The following is a 5,882-nucleotide window of genomic DNA, read 5'->3' on the forward strand; positions in this document are numbered from 1 at the left end:
TCCTGCAGCACAGGCCGCACTTCTGCAGTCAATGCAATATCATCCGCAAAGTTCAAATCGGTCAGTCCGACCTGGTGTTTCCATGGAATTCTCATAATCATCCCGTCCATTGCTCATTGCATTACAAAACCCATGGCCAGGAGAAAAAAGAAAAGGAGAAAGTGGACAGCCTCGCCTGACTGCAGTTTTGATGGTGAAGAAATCCGTGTCGCCACTTTCCAATCTGATGCAGCAACTGCAGTTCCAGTAGAGGTCAAGGAATATGTTGATAAAGTGCTGAGGGATGCCATAACTTCATGCAATGTTCCAGAGAGATTCTCTGTGAATGCTGTCAAATGCCTTCTTGAAGTTGATAAAGTTGATAACGAGAGGTCGTTGAAATTCGATGCTTTGTTCGATGATGTTGCGGCAGGTCTGCTCACTGCAGGATCGACCGGGGCGAAATCCGGCTTGTTCTTCGCGCAACATTTTGTTGACCTCGCTCATTAGTCGTTGTAGAAGAACAATGCAGAAGATCTTTTCAGGCACAGAGAGTACTGCAATCCCTCGCCTTTTGTTAAGGTCAGATAAATGACCTTTCTTCTGTAATTTGACTATTACTCCTTTTCTCCACTCTTCGGCTTGCCAGCACTCATTGAATAGGTATGTCAGCTGCTGTATCATTTGATTACTTCTATATTTCAGGAATTATGCATGGATTTGGTCAACACCTTATTGTTCTTCACTGACACTCGTTTCTTGGGTCATGATTGGATCAAGATTGACATTGAGATTTGTGTTAAAAAAAATAAGAATAATGATGCAAATAACAAACAGTATAACAAATACAATATAAGAAACAAATGAAATTAACAGTGCTTTACATTTTTTTCATTTTAAATCTAATCAACAGAATCATTCAAGAAATAACACATTAATACATAAACTGAATAATTAAATGTAAAAATAAGTGATGCATAGTCTTTATGTATTAACTGCAAATAAACTGATTATTATTAAAGCTACAAAAGTCATTCAGTCAAGAGCAGTGAGTGATTCACCCTTTATGTTCAACAACAAAATTCAGTCCCAGAAGTATGTAAGATATGGGGGAAATGCTAAATATATTTTACACAAGTTTTTGACACTAATATAACTTCACATATAATTTTACAGAAAGTATTTCTGACAGGTAATGGACTCTATACATACCCGGGTCGAAATGACCCAAAGTAGTTTCATTCCCTTATTAAAAACTATGCATATCTTTAGAAATGTTCATACATTTTTCTGCATCAAAAATGGACCTGAATACATTATGAGGGTTAATTTTATATCAAACATTTTCAGTTTCAGATTTTTCAAATTTATGTAAAAGAAAATGTGATCTCAGACTTTTACACCACTTGCATGAAAGTTGCACCATTTATCATACTCAATAAAACCATAGAAACAACACAAGCTGACTTTTCTGTATATTTCAGTATTAAATACATTTAAATCCACTTATTGCAGTTTAGCTGAGGCTGTTTTTCTTGTATGGCTTTTTGTCATTGCCATAAAATTAATAGTATTATGTCTATAATTTTAAATGATAAAATATAACATCTCTTTTCATAAAATGCTATTATTTTGTTGTTTCTGTACTCTAAATCTCCAGGAGAAGGGCCAAGCACACGCCTACTAGAATTTGCATAGGAAAATAACTGCTGAAGGCATTAAATTTGGCATGATCTGAAAACATACTCTGCTAATCACAAACACATAATACATTTACATAAATACAGCAGACCTGAAAGCTAACAACCACGTGGCTCTGACCAAACGTGTGATTTTATACAACATAATGCAAGAACTGGTACTTTGAATGCAATACAAGTCGGTTTGGACAGAAGTGTCTGCCGAATGCATACATGGAAAGTTAATTTTAGAAGACGATTTTAAAAGGAGAATGGATTTTCTGAATAAAAACATCTGTAAATGTTTGTGCATGAAGTACGATCTTTTATCTATACGTTTATCTATTTATATTATTTAATCAGGTGAAATGATGTGAAATATACACACTGGCTCTTAAGCCACTTAGCAAATCATGACTGCTATCATCAGTCTAATGTTTTAAAGCAGATTTATGCATGATCAGACAATGAACATCTTCAATCAGACTGAGATTAATCTGAGATCATTAATTTGCAGATACTAAATCAAGAAAATTTAATCAATAAATATACAGACGGCACAATGACTTTTTGTGATATTTTTGGATATTAGACTAAAAGACAGCTGTCATTCAAAGATTCAGTCTAAATGTGTAACATCTACTTTACAAGTATAACGAGGAATCACATTATAACGAGTGTCCTCAGATGATCCACCAAAACACAACTTAAGGAGGAACCACAAAAAACAATAAGGACACACTTTGCATATCTGACTGTGAAATCCCCTTCTTAACGTAACAAATCCATTAAAAGAGCACAAGATTGGGAACTTGAGAAACATCCTGAAAACTCACTATCACTGAAGGTAGGCCAACATTTCATCAGTTTACTCTCAGCGCAGTTTAACAGGTCAGTGCTTTTTCATTCATGAGGGATGAACAGCTAATTACTAAGTATGCTGTACTCTTCACATCAAATTGTTTGTAATGAAAATTGAAGATTTTTTTTCCTTATACACATATATAAATTTAACCTTAAAACAATTATGCCAATTCATCAAGCATGCAGCTAGCATATTAGAGAACTAATTTGGGATTCTTTTGTATTTTTATATTTTTCCAGTAACAAAAAACACTGGCAAAGTGATGGACCAAATTTGGCTTCATCTGCTTTTTCTTTCAGGTAAAAAAATATGCAAAACATTAAAAAATGTTAAAATATGTAACACTACAAAAATTATATTTGCATATTCTTGCTGTTTTACATACAGCAATATTGTAATAAAAATGTTAAAAACTTTGTTGGCAAGAGTGAGACAAGGAGAATTAAGGTCAATGTGATCAACTCAATAATTCAGATTGTCTATTATCAATTAAAATGACCAAACAAACAATAGGTGTCAGTAGTGCCTTATAGCCATTTTTTATGTTAAGTGCCTTTTTTTTTTATACACACAATGTTTAATGTTTTTAAATGGAAAAACCGCAGGATATAATTTATAAGCTGCTTGTGATGAAATTATTTGGAAATGGTGACAAAAATAATGTTTGATTAAAAAATGCCTTTCTCATTAAACGTAATTTAAATAAAAGAATATTCGAATATTCGTTTTTTATGAGCTCAAATAATTGAATGCAATATTTCTGTCATAATTTCTGTCAAAGTTAAACCGGACTTTTTTGACAGATTGTCGTTAAGGTCTTTCAGTTTTACTTTCCGTTTCAGGGTGTATTTGACAGTAGTTTCTTATTAAATGAAATCGTGTAAATCTGCTGAAGTGGCTCTTGGAACAACTCTGGAGATGAAGTTCATGTGTTCATGTCTCATATATTGAGACGCAGACGCTGAAATCACCACGAGCGTTGTGTGTTTGCGTTTGTGTCATCGAAACCGCAGCATTCATTCACACAGAGACGCACTGTAACGGGGCGAACGAGACGAGAGACGGATCCATCTGCAAAGCTTTATTCTTAAACATAGTCAAAACAGACAAGAGTCGGACAATGGCAAACAGGTACTTATAGGGCAAGACAGAAGAGTGATCCAATAAACAGGCATAGGTCGATCAACGGCGAACATAATCCAAAGGATGAGGCAAGCAAGTAATCCAGAGACAGATAATAATCCAGGCGAGGTGCGAACAGAATCCAAACAACAAGACGAGAGCGAAATCCGAGACAGGCAGGTTATCAGGAACAGACAATCAGGCAAAACTAGAAACAGGACTAGAACTAGACTAAACTCGTAAAGTGCTACCACTAGGAGAGTGATAAACGCAGACAATACTCAGCGATTAGAGAAGGATTTGAGTGGTTGTTATATAGTGTGTGTGTGATTGGCTGCAGGTGAGTCCAATCAGTGCAATGAAGCATGGGAAATGTAGTCCAGGGTGACGTGCAACAGTTTGTGTTGTCTGAGAGTCAATGTAATCAGAAGGCGACCTGTAACCCCGGTTTCACGAAGTGTAATTGAAGGGAATTACTTAATTTATTCACAGTTTAGTAACATCATATTTCTCAAGTTGAAAAGAGGTGTAGAAGTTATTAAAGAACATTTAAAAATTAGTCAATTTATCCTATTTAAAAAATTAGTTATTGACCAATAAGGGCTCTCAGTCGTTGCGCGCCCTGTGTGTCAACGAGCATGCGCAATGACAGAAGAGACGAGCCTGACAGAGAAAAGACGTGATCTGATCTTCGCGATCTAATTTAAGGAAATATAGATTAAAAATCCTCCGAAAAGTGTACCAAAGTATTATAATTTATTTATTTCGAGCCATCCAGTATCTGAAGAAGCTGATTGAATACTGTTGAGTCACATTTTACTCGTTCACCGACGCCATTGTTGGTCACGTGCCTGTGATAGAGAAGCGCCTGTGTAAGAGAAAAAAAAACAATTGATACAGAGGCCAGGGTTTTTTTTCCTTCTTTGTGTTTTTCTATTTTTTTCTTTTTGATTCTATGGATTCGTGACACTCCCGTGATCTTCTGCGACATCCTGTGAAACTTCACATTTGATGGCGAGCCAACCAAATCTGCTACAGAGGACGAAGAATGACACATTTTAAAGAAGAGGACAATATCCTTTCTTTCAATTATCAGCCTTGCTTTATGAAAGCAAGACGATCCCAATCTAAAGAATTAAGTTCCCTTCCTTGAGGGAATTGACAAAAAAAAAAGAACGTGAAAAGAGAAGAAACTGATCAGTACTTTACAGATCATTGAACTATTGATTGTATATGGTTACCCAATAACCCATTTGATTGACACCGAAGTTCTTATCGGGACAGCTGTGATATTTTGAGAGAAAAGTTATTTATTTTATTCATTTTTAAATTGTATTTCTTTCTGACATTGAAATGACCGGTCCGTGTATATTTTTGGGGTAAAAGAAGAGTGCACTCAAGGGACATTTTCATAGTTGACCTTTATTGTATATTGTTTGTATGGCATTGTAATTTACTTTATTTTATTTTGTTTATTATTTCCACTTTATATAACAAAGAAACAATTACATTCCAAATTAAAATCTAACTTTGTGCCTGTCTGTTGTTTCTCACCACAACCCGCCACCTCCTTTACGATCTCTAAATCTTCTGATCCATTCAATTCTATCTGCAATAACAGCAATTAATTTATTAAATTATTGCCAATTCCTTAGACACGTGTTACAGACCTCTGGTGGCGAGCAGACAGAAGAACACGGACCGGATTCGTGACACGCACAGAACATGAAGACTTATTAGCTTGATTGATTTTTAATCATCTAAAAAGTGCACCAGATTGACTTTAAGTTGAAGTTAAAAATGACAAAGATTTCTTACTTAGAGTTCAGACTGCATGCCCTTAAAGCTGTGGCCATTTTTCCCTGTGGTATTGAAAATGGTATTAAATATCGCTATTTTTTTTACAGTATTGTATCAAAGTTAGAAATTACAGTATCGAGACAAAACAGAAAAAAAACAAGGTGACTGGGACAAATAAAGCCAGCCAAATGGAAACTTTAAGAAGGAAAAATAAGAGGAGATCAGAGTGGCAAAGAGGAATTATACTGGAAAGCTAAAGAACCAATTATTTTCCAGTGATCCTGCTTCAGTGTGGAAAGGTCTGAAAGACATCACCAATTACAAGACACCATCCCCCAGCACTGTGGAGAATCAACAACTGGCAGACGATCTGAATGAGTTTTATTGCAGTTTCGAAAAAACACCATTCACACCTCCTGCAACCCCCCTCTCCCCCC

The 5,882-nt window shown here is 35.5% G+C and overlaps 1 long non-coding RNA gene across 1 annotated transcript in view; it reads left to right on the plus strand.

Moving 5' to 3' along the window:
• The first annotated feature begins 2,462 nt into the window (after positions 1 to 2,462).
• LOC107748051 (uncharacterized) overlaps positions 2,463 to 5,882 on the plus strand; it is a 4,183-nt gene continuing 763 nt past the window's right edge. The window contains exons 1-2 of the long non-coding RNA XR_001640874.1: positions 2,463 to 2,505; positions 2,763 to 2,822. This is a non-coding gene — a long non-coding RNA (uncharacterized LOC107748051). The remainder of the gene's footprint in view (positions 2,506 to 2,762; positions 2,823 to 5,882) is intronic.

Source organism: Sinocyclocheilus rhinocerous, unplaced genomic scaffold (assembly GCF_001515625.1).
Source record: "Sinocyclocheilus rhinocerous isolate Xijiao unplaced genomic scaffold, SAMN03320098_v1.1 scaffold3243, whole genome shotgun sequence".
NCBI lineage: Eukaryota > Metazoa > Chordata > Actinopteri > Cypriniformes > Cyprinidae > Sinocyclocheilus > Sinocyclocheilus rhinocerous.